Raw genomic sequence first — 14,532 nt, forward strand, 5'->3', positions numbered from 1 at the left:
CCTAAGGTATCATGTAACTTGAGACGGTGAATATAATTTCCCAATTCAATATTCAAAATAAATCCATGGTTATAGTATCAAATGAACTTTATAAAGCTGATCAACATTATTTCATTTCAGAATATCTCTGCACCTCATCAGAGCGTATTGGCTCTGTGGCGCAATGGATAGCGCATTGGACTTCTAGGTGAATGAAAAAAAGATATTCAAAGGTTGTGGGTTCGAATCCCACCAGAGTCAGTTTTATCCCTATTTATTTCATAACTGTTTAAAAGAGTAATAAACAGTGCATGCATGCTTCTGCTTCACCAAAAAGGGCAGTGAAAGGAAGTCTATTTTAAATAGATACTATTCAAGTTACGCAATCTTTGCAGAAGAGGAAATTGGCAGCTGTACTTATGAAAATGTAATTTACTCAGAAGTAAGATTTTGGGCCCTTCCTTAATTTTACAATGTCAATAAAAACATATGAATTCTAAGTCAGCAAAAAAAATGAGATAGTAGCAATTTCAGGACTTACAATAAGGTTAAATTTACTGAAGAGATTTCAAATGCTTGAAGTACCAATTCATTATTATATTCCGCGTATTCAGTACTTAATACCGGCAACCATCTTAAGAAACGTAGTGATAGTTGGGACACTTCCAAATGTTGATAAGGTCATTTTGTGGAGCGGCCTCTCCGAGCCTGGATAGCTCAGTCGGGAGAGCATCAGTCTTATAATCTGAGGGCCCAGGGTTCAAGTCCCTGTTCAGGCGGCTTGGTTAAAGAAAAGGTATATCAATTGCATACTCTTTTCAAGATCCAATGAATGGGGAGTCCTATTAGAGATGTTTCAAAAAAGTCTTAATCAAGTCATTACATACCCATCTGTCTTCTACATTCTTTGACAAGGGTTAAGAAGACTTACCCAAACTGTATCATGTAGTTTGTTGATTATCTTTTACCCAATTCAATGTTCAAAATGTAAGGTAGTGTCCGATTAACTTGATAAAGTTGGTCAACAGCTGATAGGTCATCTTTTTATTTGTGAATCTCTGATCACCGTGTTGAATCAGGTCGGATCTCTAGTGCAATGGATAGCGGCTTGGAGTCCTAGACGAATGTAGCAAAAGCATTCAAAGGCTTTGTGTTCAAACACCAGCTGGGTCAATTTTATCCCTCCTCTTATTTTATAACTAATTGAAACAGTAACAAGCAATGCCTGCGTCTGCATCACCAGAAACATTTACCAAAATGGCAGTGAAAGAAAGTCTACTTAAACAGAGAATGTTTGCTTTGAAAACATTGCATAATCTATGCCCAAGAGGAAATTCCCAAAGAAACTGCTGAAAATGTATGTAATTTAGTAGGTAGTAATAGTATTTGGCACTTTATTGATTTCACAAGGTCATTTTAGACACATGATTTCTAAGTCAGCCGAAAATGAGATAGTCCAAATTTCAGGATTTAAAATGGATTACGTGTGCTGCTGAAATTTCAAATGCTTAACACCTTCAATGCTACAGGAGATTTTCCTCCTGTGCTGAATGATCTGTAAATCCATTGTTCATGAAGAGCTCAGCTCGTCATAAGCACACGACAAGTGTACTGCACGACGAGCTGAGCTCGTCATGAGCATGGAAGGGGTTAAAACATCAATTTGTTATTAAACTCTACAAATTTGATTGCTAATGTATGTAACCATATTAATACACAGAGTGTAGGTCAGTGTATGTCCACATTTGTTTAGCTGATTTTAAGACAGAGTATAGCAGAGCCTGGATAGCTCAGTCGGTAGAGCATCAGACTTTTAATCTGAGGAACCAGGGTTCAAGTCCCTGTTCAGGCGGGTGCTTCCATTAAAGAAAAATTACTCTAATTGGATGCTCTTTTTGTGTTCCCCTGCATGACGAATAAGATATTCCATTACTAAAATTGCAAAAACGTCTTTCATGGAGTTGTGAAATGCACATCTGCCTCATATATCATGTGCCATTTGACTAAACTTAAGTCGTACGTAGATTTACCTAAGGTATCATGTAACTTGAGACGGTGAATATAATTTCCCAATTCAATATTCAAAATAAATCCATGGTTATAGTATCAAATGAACTTTATAAAGCTGATCAACATTATTTCATTTCAGAATATCTCTGCACCTCATCAGAGCGTATTGGCTCTGTGGCGCAATGGATAGCGCATTGGACTTCTAGGTGAATGAAAAAAAGATATTCAAAGGTTGTGGGTTCGAATCCCACCAGAGTCAGTTTTATTACTATTTATTTCATAACTGTTTAAAAGAGTAATAAACAGTGCATGCCTGCTTCTGCTTCACCAAAAAGGGCAGTGAAAGGAAGTCTATTTTAAATAGATACTATTCAAGTTACGCAATCTTTGCAGAAGAGGAAATTGGCAGCTGTACTTATGAAAATGTAATTTACTCAGAAGTAAGATTTTGGGCCCTTCCTTAATTTTACAATGTCAATAAAAACATATGAATTCTAAGTCAGCAAAAAAAATGAGATAGTAGCAATTTCAGGACTTACAATAAGGTTAAATTTACTGAAGAGATTTCAAATGCTTGAAGTACCAATTCATTATTATATTCCGCGTATTCAGTACTTAATACCGGCAACCATCTTAAGAAACGTAGTGATAGTTGGGACACTTCCAAATGTTGATAAGGTCATTTTGTGGAGCGACCTGTCCGAGCCTGGATAGCTCAGTCGGGAGAGCATCAGACTTTTAATCTGAGGGCCCAGGGTTCTAGTCCCTGTTCAGGCGGCTTGGTTAAAGAAAAGGTATATCAATTGCATACTCTTTTCAGGATCCAATGAATGGGGAGTCCGATTAGAGATGTTTCAAAAAAGTCTTAATCAAGTCATTACATACCCATCTGTCTTCTACATTCTTTGACAAGGGTTAAGAAGACTTACCCAAACTGTATCATGTAGTTTGTTGATTATCTTTTACCCAATTCAATGTTCAAAATGTAAGGTAGTGTCTGATTAACTTGATAAAGTTGGTCAACAGCTGATAGGTCATCTTTTTATTTGTGAATCTCTGATCACCGTGTTGAATCAGGTCGGATCTCTAGTGCAATGGATAGTGGCTTGGAGTCCTAGACGAATGTAGCAAAAGCATTCAAAGGCTTTGTGTTCAAACACCAGCTGGGTCAATTTTATCCCTCCTCTTATTTTATAACTAATTGAAACAGTAACAAGCAATGCCTGCGTCTGCATCACCAGAAACATTTACCAAAATGGCAGTGAAAGAAAGTCTACTTAAACAGAGACTGTTTGCTTTGAAAACATTGCATAATCTATGCCCAAGAGGAAATTCCCAAAGATACTGCTGAAAATGTATGTAATTTAGTAGGTAGTAATAGTATTTGGCACTTTATTGATTTCACAATGTCATTTTAGACACATGATTTCTAAGTCAGCCGAAAATGAGATAGTCCAAATTTCAGGATTTAAAATGGATTACGTGTGCTGCTGAAATTTCAAATGCTTAACACCTTCAATGCTACAGGAGATTTTCCTCCTGTGCTGAATGATCTGTAAATCCATTGTTCATGACGAGCTCAGCTCGTCATAAGCACACGACAAGTGTACTGCACGACGAGCTGAGCTCGTCATGAGCATGGAAGGGGTTAAAACATCAATTTGTTATTAAACTCTACAAATTTGATTGCTAATATATGTAACCATATTAATACACAGAGTGTAGGTCAGTGTACGTCCACATTTGTTTAGCTGATTTTAAGACAGAGTATAGCAGAGCCTGGATAGCTCAGTCGGTAGAGCATCAGACTTTTAATCTGAGGGTCCAGGGTTCAAGTCCCTGTTCAGGCGGTTGCTTCCTTTAAAGAAAAATTACTCTAATTGGATGCTCTTTTTGTGTTCCCCTGCATGACGAATAAGATATTCCATTACTAAAATTGCAAAAACGTCTTTCATGGAGTTGTGAAATGCACATCTGCCTCATATATCATGTGCCATTTGACTAAACTTAAGTCGTACGTAGACTTACCTAAGGTATCATGTAACTTGAGACGGTGAATATAATTTCCCCAATTCAATATTCCAAATAAATCCATGGTTATAGTATCAAATGAACTTTATAAAGCTGATCAACATTATTTCATTTCAGAATATCTCTGCACCTCATCAGAGTGTATTGGCTCTGTGGCGCAATGGATAGCGCATTGGAATTCTAGGTGAATGTAAAAAAGATATTCAAAGGTTGTGGGTTCGAATCCCACCAGAGTCAGTTTTATCCCTATTTATTTCATAACTGTTTAAAAGAGTAATAAACAGTGCATGCATGCTTCTGCTTCACCAAAAAGGGCAGTGAAAGGAAGTCTATTTTAAATAGATACTATTCAAGTTACGCAATCTTTGCAGAAGAGGAAATTGGCAGCTGTACTTATGAAAATGTAATTTACTCAGAAGTAAGATTTTGGGCCCTTCCTTAATTTTACAATGTCAATAAAAACATATGACTTCTAAGTCAGCAAAAAAAATGAGATAGTAGCAATTTCAGGACTTACAATAAGGTTAAATTTACTGAAGAGATTTCAAATGCTTGAAGTACCAATTCATTATTATATTCCGCGTATTCAGTACTTAATACCGGCAACCATCTTAAGAAACGTAGTGATAGTTGGGACACTTCCAAATGTTGATAAGGTCATTTTGTGGAGCGACCTCTGCGAGCCTGGATAGCTCAGTCGGGAGAGCATCAGACTTTTAATCTGAGGGCCCAGAGTTCAAGTCCCTGTTCAGGCGGCTTGGTTAAAGAAAAGGTATATCAATTGCATACTCTTTTCAGGATCCAATGAATGGGGAGTCCTATTAGAGATGTTTCAAAAAAGTCTTAATCAAGTCATTACATACCCATCTGTCTTCTACATTCTTTGACAAGGGTTAAGAAGACTTACCCAAACTGTATCATGTAGTTTGTTGATTATCTTTTACCCAATTCAATGTTCAAAATGTAAGGTAGTGTCCGATTAACTTGATAAAGTTGGTCAACAGCTGATAGGTCATCTTTTTATTTGTGAATCTCTGATCACCGTGTTGAATCAGGTCGGATCTCTAGTGCAATGGATAGCGGCTTGGAGTCCTAGACGAATGTAGCAAAAGCATTCAAAGGCTTTGTGTTCAAACACCAGCTGGGTCAATTTTATCCCTCCTCTTATTTTATAACTAATTGAAACAGTAACAAGCAATGCCTGCGTCTGCATCACCAGAAACATTTACCAAAATGGCAGTGAAAGAAAGTCTACTTAAACAGAGACTGTTTGCTTTGAAAACATTGCATAATCTATGCCCAAGAGGAAATTCCCAAAGAAACTGCTGAAAATGTATGTAATTTAGTAGGTAGTAATAGTATTTGGCACTTTATTGATTTCACAAGGTCATTTTAGACACATGATTTCTAAGTCAGCCGAAAATGAGATAGTCCAAATTTCAGGATTTAAAATGGATTACGTGTGCTGCTGAAATTTCAAATGCTTAACACCTTCAATGCTACAGGAGATTTTCCTCCTGTGCTGAATGATCTGTAAATCCATTGTTCATGACGAGCTCAGCTCGTCATAAGCACACGACAAGTGTACTGCACGACGAGCTGAGCTCGTCATGAGCATGGAAGGGGTTAAAACATCAATTTGTTATTAAACTCTACAAATTTGATTGCTAATGTATGTAACCATATTAATACACAGAGTGTAGGTCAGTGTACGTCCACATTTGTTTAGCTGATTTTAAGACAGAGTATAGCAGAGCCTGGATAGCTCAGTCAGTAGAGCATCAGACTTTTAATCTGAGGAACCAGGGTTCAAGTCCCTGTTCAGGCGGGTGCTTCCTTTAAAGAAAAATTACTCTAATTGGATGCTCTTTTTGTGTTCCCCTGCATGACGAATAAGATATTCCATTACTAAAATTGCAAAAACGTCTTTCATGGAGTTGTGAAATGCACATCTGCCTCATATATCATGTGCCATTTGACTAAACTTAAGTCGTACGTAGATTTACCTAAGGTATCATGTAACTTGAGACGGTGAATATAATTTCCCAATTCAATATTCAAAATAAATCCATGGTTATAGTATCAAATGAACTTTATAAAGCTGATCAACATTATTTCATTTCAGAATATCTCTGCACCTCATCAGAGCGTATTGGCTCTGTGGCGCAATGGATAGCGCATTGGAGTTCTAGGTGAATGAAAAAAAGATATTCAAAGGTTGTGGGTTCGAATCCCACCAGAGTCAGTTTTATCCCTATTTATTTCATAACTGTTTAAAAGAGTAATAAACAGTGCATGCATGCTTCTGCTTCACCAAAAAGGGCAGTGAAAGGAAGTCTATTTTAAATAGATACTATTCAAGTTACGCAATATTTGCAGAAGAGGAAATTGGCAGCTGTACTTATGAAAATGTAATTTACTCAGAAGTAAGATTTTGGGCCCTTCCTTAATTTTACAATGTCAATAAAAACATATGAATTCTAAGTCAGCAAAAAAAATGAGATAGTAGCAATTTCAGGACTTACAATAAGGTTAAATTTACTGAAGAGATTTCAAATGCTTGAAGTACCAATTCATTATTATATTCCGCGTATTCAGTACTTAATACCGGCAACCATCTTAAGAAACGTAGTGATAGTTGGGACACTTCCAAATGTTGATACGGTCATTTTGTGGAGCGACCTGTCCGAGCCTAGATAGCTCAGTCGGGAGAGCATCAGACTTTTAATCTGAGGGCCCAGGGTTCTAGTCCCTGTTCAGGCGGCTTGGTTAAAGAAAAGGTATATCAATTGCATACTCTTTTCAGGATCCAATGAATGGGGAGTCCTATTAGAGATGTTTCAAAAAAGTCTTAATCAAGTCATTACATACCCATCTGTCTTCTACATTCTTTGACAAGGGTTAAGAAGACTTACCCAAACTGTATCATGTAGTTTGTTGATTATCTTTTACCCAATTCAATGTTCAAAATGTAAGGTAGTGTCCGATTAACTTGATAAAGTTGGTCAACAGCTGATAGGTCATCTTTTTATTTGTGAATCTCTGATCACCGTGTTGAATCAGGTCGGATCTCTAGTGCAATGGATAGCGGCTTGGAGTCCTAGACGAATGTTGCAAAAGCATTCAAAGGCTTTGTGTTCAAACACCAGCTGGGTCAATTTTATCCCTCCTCTTATTTTATAACTAATTGAAACAGTAACAAGCAATGCCTGCGTCTGCATCACCAGAAACATTTACCAAAATGGCAGTGAAAGAAAGTCTACTTAAACAGAGACTGTTTGCTTTGAAAACATTGCATAATCTATGCCCAAGAGGAAATTCCCAAAGATACTGCTGAAAATGTATGTAATTTAGTAGGTAGTAATAGTATTTGGCACTTTATTGATTTCACAATGTCATTTTAGACACATGATTTCTAAGTCAGCCGAAAATGAGATAGTCCAAATTTCAGGATTTAAAATGGATTACGTGTGCTGCTGAAATTTCAAATGCTTAACACCTTCAATGCTACAGGAGATTTTCCTCCTGTGCTGAATGATCTGTAAATCCATTGTTCATGACGAGCTCAGCTCGTCATAAGCACACGACAAGTGTACTGCACGACGAGCTGAGCTCGTCATGAGCATGGAAGGGGTTAAAACATCAATTTGTTATTAAACTCTACAAATTTGATTGCTAATATATGTAACCATATTAATACACAGAGTGTAGGTCAGTGTACGTCCGCATTTGTTTAGCTGATTTTAAGACAGAGTATAGCAGAGCCTGGATAGCTCAGTCGGTAGAGCATCAGACTTTTAATCTGAGGGTCCAGGGTTCAAGTCCCTGTTCAGGCGGGTGCTTCCTTTAAAGAAAAATTACTCTAATTGGATGCTCTTTTTGTGTTCCCCTGCATGACGAATAAGATATTCCATTACTAAAATTGCAAAAACGTCTTTCATGGAGTTGTGAAATGCACATCTGCCTCATATATCATGTGCCATTTGACTAAACTTAAGTCGTACGTAGATTTACCTAAGGTATCATGTAACTTGAGACGGTGAATATGATTTCCCCAATTCAATATTCAAAATAAATCCATGGTTATAGTATCAAATGAACTTTATAAAGCTGATCAACATTATTTCATTTCAGAATATCTCTGCACCTCCTCAGAGCGTATTGGCTCTGTGGCGCAATGGATAGCGCATTGGACTTCTAGGTGAATGTAAAAAAGATATTCAAAGGTTGTGGGTTCGAATCCCACCAGAGTCAGTTTTATCCCTATTTATTTCATAACTGTTTAAAAGAGTAATAAACAGTGCATGCATGCTTCTGCTTCACCAAAAAGGGCAGTGAAAGGAAGTCTATTTTAAATAGATACTATTCAAGTTACGCAATCTTTGCAGAAGAGGAAATTGGCAGCTGTACTTATGAAAATGTAATTTACTCAGAAGTAAGATTTTGGGCCCTTCCTTAATTTTACAATGTCAATAAAAACATATGAATTCTAAGTCAGCAAAAAAAATGAGATAGTAGCAATTTCAGGACTTACAATAAGGTTAAATTTACTGAAGAGATTTCAAATGCTTGAAGTACCAATTCATTATTATATTCCGCGTATTCAGTACTTAATACCGGCAACCATCTTAAGAAACGTAGTGTTAGTTGGGACACTTCCAAATGTTGATAAGGTCATTTTGTGGAGCGGCCTCTCCGAGCCTGGATAGCTCAGTCGGGAGAGCATCAGTCTTTTAATCTGAGGGCCCAGGGTTCAAGTCCCTGTTCAGGCGGCTTGGTTAAAGAAAAGGTATATCAATTGCATACTCTTTTCAGGATCCAATGAATGGGGAGTCCTATTAGAGATGTTTCAAAAAAGTCTTAATCAAGTCATTACATACCCATCTGTCTTCTACATTCTTTGACAAGGGTTAAGAAGACTTACCCAAACTGTATCATGTAGTTTGTTGATTATCTTTTACCCAATTCAATGTTCAAAATGTAAGGTAGTGTCCGATTAACTTGATAAAGTTGGTCAACAGCTAATAGGTCATCTTTTTATTTGTGAATCTCTGATCACCGTGTTGAATCAGGTCGGATCTCTAGTGCAATGGATAGCGGCTTGGAGTCCTAGACGAATGTAGCAAAAGCATTCAAAGGCTTTGTGTTCAAACACCAGCTGGGTCAATTTTATCCCTCCTCTTATTTTATAACTAATTGAAACAGTAACAAGCAATGCCTGCGTCTACATCACCAGAAACATTTACCAACATGGCAGTGAAAGAAAGTCTACTTAAACAGAGACTGTTTGCTTTGAAAACATTGCATAATCTATGCCCAAGAGGAAATTCCCAAAGATACTGCTGATAATGTAATTTAGTAGGTAGTAATAGTATTTGGCACTTTATTGATTTCACAATGTCATTTTAGACACATGATTTCTAAGTCAGCCGAAAATGAGATAGTCCAAATTTCAGGATTTAAAATGGATTACGTGTGCTGCTGAAATTTCAAATGCTTAACACCTTCAATGCTACAGGAGATTTTCCTCCTGTGCTGAATGATCTGTAAATCCATTGTTCATGACGAGCTCAGCTCGTCATAAGCACACGACAAGTGTAGTGCACGACGAGCTGAGCTCGTCATGAGCATGGAAGGGGTTAAAACATCAATTTGTTATTAAACTCTACAAATTTGATTGCTAATATATGTAACCATATTAATACACAGAGTGTAGGTCAGTGTACGTCCAAATTTGTTTAGCTGATTTTAAGACAGAGTATAGCAGAGCCTGGATAGCTCAGTCGGTAGAGCATCAGACTTTTAATCTGAGGGTCCAGGGTTCAAGTCCCTGTTCAGGCGGGTGCTTCCTTTAAAGAAAAATTACTCTAATTGGATGCTCTTTTTGTGTTCCCCTGCATGACGAATAAGATATTCCATTACTAAAATTGCAAAAACGTCTTTCATGGAGTTGTGAAATGCACATCTGCCTCATATATCATGTGCCATTTCACTAAACTTAAGTCGTACGTAGATTTACCTAAGGTATCATGTAACTTGAGACGGTGAATATAATTTCCCCAATTCAATATTCAAAATAAATCCATGGTTATAGTATCAAATGAACTTTATAAAGCTGATCAACATTATTTCATTTCAGAATATCTCTGCACCTCATCAGAGCGTATTGGCTCTGTGGCACAATGGATAGCGCATTGGACTTCTAGGTGAATGAAAAAAAGATATTCAAAGGTTGTGGGTTCGAATCCCACCAGAGTCAGTTTTATCCCTATTTATTTCATAACTGTTTAAAAGAGTAATAAACAGTGCATGCATGCTTCTGCTTCACCAAAAAGGGCAGTGAAAGGAAGTCTATTTTAAATAGATACTATTCAAGTTACGCAATCTTTGCAGAAGAGGAAATTGGCAGCTGTACTTATGAAAATGTAATTTACTCAGAAGTAAGATTTTGGGCCCTTCCTTAATTTTACAATGTCAATAAAAACATATGAATTCTAAGTCAGCCAAAAAAATGAGATAGTAGCAATTTCAGGACTTACAATAAGGTTAAATTTACTGAAGAGATTTCAAATGCTTGAAGTACCAATTCATTATTATATTCCGCGTATTCAGTACTTAATACCGGCAACCATCTTAAGAAACGTAGTGATAGTTGGGACACTTACAAATGTTGATAAGGTCATTTTGTGGAGCGACCTGTCCGAGCCTGGATAGCTCAGTCGGGAGAGCATCAGACTTTTAATCTGAGGGCCCAGGGTTCTAGTCCCTGTTCAGGCGGCTTGGTTAAAGAAAAGGAATATCAATTGCATACTCTTTTCAGGATCCAATGAATGGGGAGTCCTATTAGAGATGTTTCAAAAAAGTCTTAATCAAGTCATTACATACCCATCTGTCTTCTACATTCTTTGACAAGGGTTAAGAAGACTTACCCAAACTGTATCATGTAGTTTGTTGATTATCTTTTACCCAATTCAATGTTCAAAATGTAAGGTAGTGTCCGATTAACTTGATAAAGTTGGTCAACAGCTGATAGGTCATCTTTTTATTTGTGAATCTCTGATCACCGTGTTGAATCAGGTCGGATCTCTAGTGCAATGGATAGCGGCTTGGAGTCCTAGACGAATATAGCAAAAGCATTCAAAGGCTTTGTGTTCAAACACCAGCTGGGTCAATTTTATCCCTCCTCTTATTTTATAACTAATTGAAACAGTAACAAGCAATGCCTGCGTCTGCATCACCAGAAACATTTACCAAAATGGCAGTGAAAGAAAGTCTACTTAAACAGAGACTGTTTGCTTTGAAAACATTGCATAATCTATGCCCAAGAGGAAATTCCCAAAGAAACTGCTGAAAATGTATGTAATTTAGTAGGTAGTAATAGTATTTGGCACTTTATTGATTTCACAAGGTCATTTTAGACACATGATTTCTAAGTCAGCCGAAAATGAGATAGTCCAAATTTCAGGATTTAAAATGGATTACGTGTGCTGCTGAAATTTCAAATGCTTAACACCTTCAATGCTACAGGAGATTTTCCTCCTGTGCTGAATGATCTGTAAATCCATTGTTCATGACGAGCTCAGCTCGTCATAAGCACACGACAAGTGTACTGCACGACGAGCTGAGCTCGTCATGAGCATGGAAGGGGTTAAAACATCAATTTGTTATTAAACTCTACAAATTTGATTGCTAATGTATGTAACCATATTAATACACAGAGTGTAGGTCAGTGTACATCCACATTTGTTTAGCTGATTTTAAGACAGAGTATAGCAGAGCCTGGATAGCTCAGTCGGTAGAGCATCAGACTTTTAATCTGAGGAACCAGGGTTCAAGTCCCTGTTCAGGCGGGTGCTTCCTTTAAAGAAAAATTACTCTAATTGGATGCTCTTTTTGTGTTCCCCTGCATGACGAATAAGATATTCCATTACTAAAATTGCAAAAAGGTCTTTCATGGAGTTGTGAAATGCACATCTGCCTCATATATCATGTGCCATTTGACTAAACTTAAGTCGTACGTAGATTTACCTAAGGTATCATGTAACTTGAGACGGTGAATATAATTTCCCAATTCAATATTCAAAATAAATCCATGGTTATAGTATCAAATGAACTTTATAAAGCTGATCAACATTATTTCATTTCAGAATATCTCTGCACCTCATCAGAGCGTATTGGCTCTGTGGCACAATGGATAGCGCATTGGACTTCTAGGTGAATGAAAAAAAGATATTCAAAGGTTGTGGGTTCGAATCCCACCAGAGTCAGTTTTATCCCTATTTATTTCATAACTGTTTAAAAGAGTAATAAACAGTGCATGCATGCTTCTGCTTCACCAAAAAGGGCAGTGAAAGGAAGTCTATTTTAAATAGATACTATTCAAGTTACGCAATCTTTGCAGAAGAGGAAATTGGCAGCTGTACTTATGAAAATGTAATTTACTCAGAAGTAAGATTTTGGGCCCTTCCTTAATTTTACAATGTCAATAAAAACATATGAATTCTAAGTCAGCAAAAAAAATGAGATAGTAGCAATTTCAGGACTTACAATAAGGTTAAATTTACTGAAGAGATTTCAAATGCTTGAAGTACCAATTCATTATTATATTCCGCGTATTCAGTACTTAATACCGGCAACCATCTTAAGAAACGTAGTGATAGTTGGGACACTTACAAATGTTGATAAGGTCATTTTGTGGAGCGACCTGTCCGAGCCTGGATAGCTCAGTCGGGAGAGCATCAGACTTTTAATCTGAGGGCCCAGGGTTCTAGTCCCTGTTCAGGCGGCTTGGTTAAAGAAAAGGAATATCAATTGCATACTCTTTTCAGGATCCAATGAATGGGGAGTCCTATTAGAGATGTTTCAAAAAAGTCTTAATCAAGTCATTACATACCCATCTGTCTTCTACATTCTTTGACAAGGGTTAAGAAGACTTACCCAAACTGTATCATGTAGTTTGTTGATTATCTTTTACCCAATTCAATGTTCAAAATGTAAGGTAGTGTCCGATTAACTTGATAAAGTTGGTCAACAGCTGATAGGTCATCTTTTTATTTGTGAATCTCTGATCACCGTGTTGAATCAGGTCGGATCTCTAGTGCAATGGATAGCGGCTTGGAGTCCTAGACGAATGTAGCAAAAGCATTCAAAGGCTTTGTGTTCAAACACCAGCTGGGTCAATTTTATCCCTCCTCTTATTTTATAACTAATTGAAACAGTAACAAGCAATGCCTGCGTCTGCATCACCAGAAACATTTACCAAAATGGCAGTGAAAGAAAGTCTACTTAAACAGAGACTGTTTGCTTTGAAAACATTGCATAATCTATGCCCAAGAGGAAATTCCCAAAGATACTGCTGAAAATGTATGTAATTTAGTAGGTAGTAATAGTATTTGGCACTTTATTGATTTCACAATGTCATTTTAGACACATGATTTCTAAGTCAGCCGAAAATGAGATAGTCCAAATTTCAGGATTTAAAATGGATTACGTGTGCTGCTGAAATTTCAAATGCTTAACACCTTCAATGCTACAGGAGATTTTCCTCCTGTGCTGAATGATCTGTAAATCCATTGTTCATGACGAGCTCAGCTCGTCATAAGCACACGACAAGTGTACTGCACGACGAGCTGAGCTCGTCATGAGCATGGAAGGGGTTAAAACATCAATTTGTTATTAAACTCTACAAATTTGATTGCTAATATATGTAACCATATTAATACACAGAGTGTAGGTCAGTGTACGTCCACATTTGTTTAGCTGATTTTAAGACAGAGTATAGCAGAGCCTGGATAGCTCAGTCGGTAGAGCATCAGACTTTTAATCTGAGGGTCCAGGGTTCAAGTCCCTGTTCAGGCGGGTGCTTCCTTTAAAGAAAAATTACTCTAATTGGATGCTCTTTTTGTGTTCCCCTGCATGACGAATAAGATATTCCATTACTAAAATTGCAAAAACGTCTTTCATGGAGTTGTGAAATGCACATCTGCCTCATATATCATGTGCCATTTGACTAAACTTAAGTCGTACGTAGATTTACCTAAGGTATCATGTAACTTGAGACGGTGAATATAATTTCCCAATTCAATATTCAAAATAAATCCATGGTTATAGTATCAAATGAACTTTATAAAGCTGATCAACATTATTTCATTTCAGAATATCTCTGCACCTCATCAGAGCGTATTGGCTCTGTGGCACAATGGATAGCGCATTGGACTTCTAGGTGAATGAAAAAAAGATATTCAAAGGTTGTGGGTTCGAATCCCACCAGAGTCAGTTTTATCCCTATTTATTTCATAACTGTTTAAAAGAGTAATAAACAGTGCATGCATGCTTCTGCTTCACCAAAAAGGGCAGTGAAAGGAAGTCTATTTTAAATAGATACTATTCAAGTTACGCAATCTTTGCAGAAGAGGAAATTGGCAGCTGTACTTATGAAAATGTAATTTACTCAGAAGTAAGATTTTGGGCCCTTCCTTAATTTTACAATGTCAATAAAAACATATGAATTCT

At 37.1% G+C, this 14,532-nt stretch overlaps 13 non-coding genes across 13 annotated transcripts; all 13 read left to right on the forward strand.

The window, feature by feature from the left end:
- Positions 1-149: 149 nt before the first annotated feature.
- TRNAR-UCU (transfer RNA arginine (anticodon UCU)) lies at positions 150-240 on the forward strand. The gene is given in 2 exon segments: positions 150-186; positions 205-240. It is a non-coding gene; the product is annotated as a tRNA-Arg (tRNA).
- Positions 241-685: 445 nt separating this feature from the next.
- Positions 686-758, forward strand: TRNAI-UAU (transfer RNA isoleucine (anticodon UAU)). The gene has a single exon. It is a non-coding gene; the product is annotated as a tRNA-Ile (tRNA).
- Positions 759-1,758: 1,000 nt separating this feature from the next.
- TRNAK-UUU (transfer RNA lysine (anticodon UUU)) lies at positions 1,759-1,831 on the forward strand. The gene has a single exon. It is a non-coding gene; the product is annotated as a tRNA-Lys (tRNA).
- A 326-nt stretch (positions 1,832-2,157) lies between these two features.
- On the forward strand, positions 2,158-2,248 carry TRNAR-UCU (transfer RNA arginine (anticodon UCU)). The gene is given in 2 exon segments: positions 2,158-2,194; positions 2,213-2,248. It is a non-coding gene; the product is annotated as a tRNA-Arg (tRNA).
- A 1,518-nt stretch (positions 2,249-3,766) lies between these two features.
- TRNAK-UUU (transfer RNA lysine (anticodon UUU)) lies at positions 3,767-3,839 on the forward strand. The gene has a single exon. It is a non-coding gene; the product is annotated as a tRNA-Lys (tRNA).
- Positions 3,840-7,783: 3,944 nt separating this feature from the next.
- Positions 7,784-7,856, forward strand: TRNAK-UUU (transfer RNA lysine (anticodon UUU)). The gene has a single exon. It is a non-coding gene; the product is annotated as a tRNA-Lys (tRNA).
- A 327-nt stretch (positions 7,857-8,183) lies between these two features.
- On the forward strand, positions 8,184-8,274 carry TRNAR-UCU (transfer RNA arginine (anticodon UCU)). The gene is given in 2 exon segments: positions 8,184-8,220; positions 8,239-8,274. It is a non-coding gene; the product is annotated as a tRNA-Arg (tRNA).
- Positions 8,275-9,788: 1,514 nt separating this feature from the next.
- Positions 9,789-9,861, forward strand: TRNAK-UUU (transfer RNA lysine (anticodon UUU)). The gene has a single exon. It is a non-coding gene; the product is annotated as a tRNA-Lys (tRNA).
- A 327-nt stretch (positions 9,862-10,188) lies between these two features.
- Positions 10,189-10,279, forward strand: TRNAR-UCU (transfer RNA arginine (anticodon UCU)). The gene is given in 2 exon segments: positions 10,189-10,225; positions 10,244-10,279. It is a non-coding gene; the product is annotated as a tRNA-Arg (tRNA).
- A 1,518-nt stretch (positions 10,280-11,797) lies between these two features.
- On the forward strand, positions 11,798-11,870 carry TRNAK-UUU (transfer RNA lysine (anticodon UUU)). The gene has a single exon. It is a non-coding gene; the product is annotated as a tRNA-Lys (tRNA).
- A 326-nt stretch (positions 11,871-12,196) lies between these two features.
- Positions 12,197-12,287, forward strand: TRNAR-UCU (transfer RNA arginine (anticodon UCU)). Its single transcript is given in 2 exon segments — positions 12,197-12,233; positions 12,252-12,287. It is a non-coding gene; the product is annotated as a tRNA-Arg (tRNA).
- A 1,518-nt stretch (positions 12,288-13,805) lies between these two features.
- Positions 13,806-13,878, forward strand: TRNAK-UUU (transfer RNA lysine (anticodon UUU)). Its single transcript has one exon. It is a non-coding gene; the product is annotated as a tRNA-Lys (tRNA).
- A 326-nt stretch (positions 13,879-14,204) lies between these two features.
- Positions 14,205-14,295, forward strand: TRNAR-UCU (transfer RNA arginine (anticodon UCU)). Its single transcript is given in 2 exon segments — positions 14,205-14,241; positions 14,260-14,295. It is a non-coding gene; the product is annotated as a tRNA-Arg (tRNA).
- Positions 14,296-14,532: the final 237 nt, after the last annotated feature.

The sequence above is a fragment of the Lissotriton helveticus genome, chromosome 1_1, assembly GCF_964261635.1.
Source record: "Lissotriton helveticus chromosome 1_1, aLisHel1.1, whole genome shotgun sequence".
Lineage (NCBI taxonomy): Eukaryota > Metazoa > Chordata > Amphibia > Caudata > Salamandridae > Lissotriton > Lissotriton helveticus.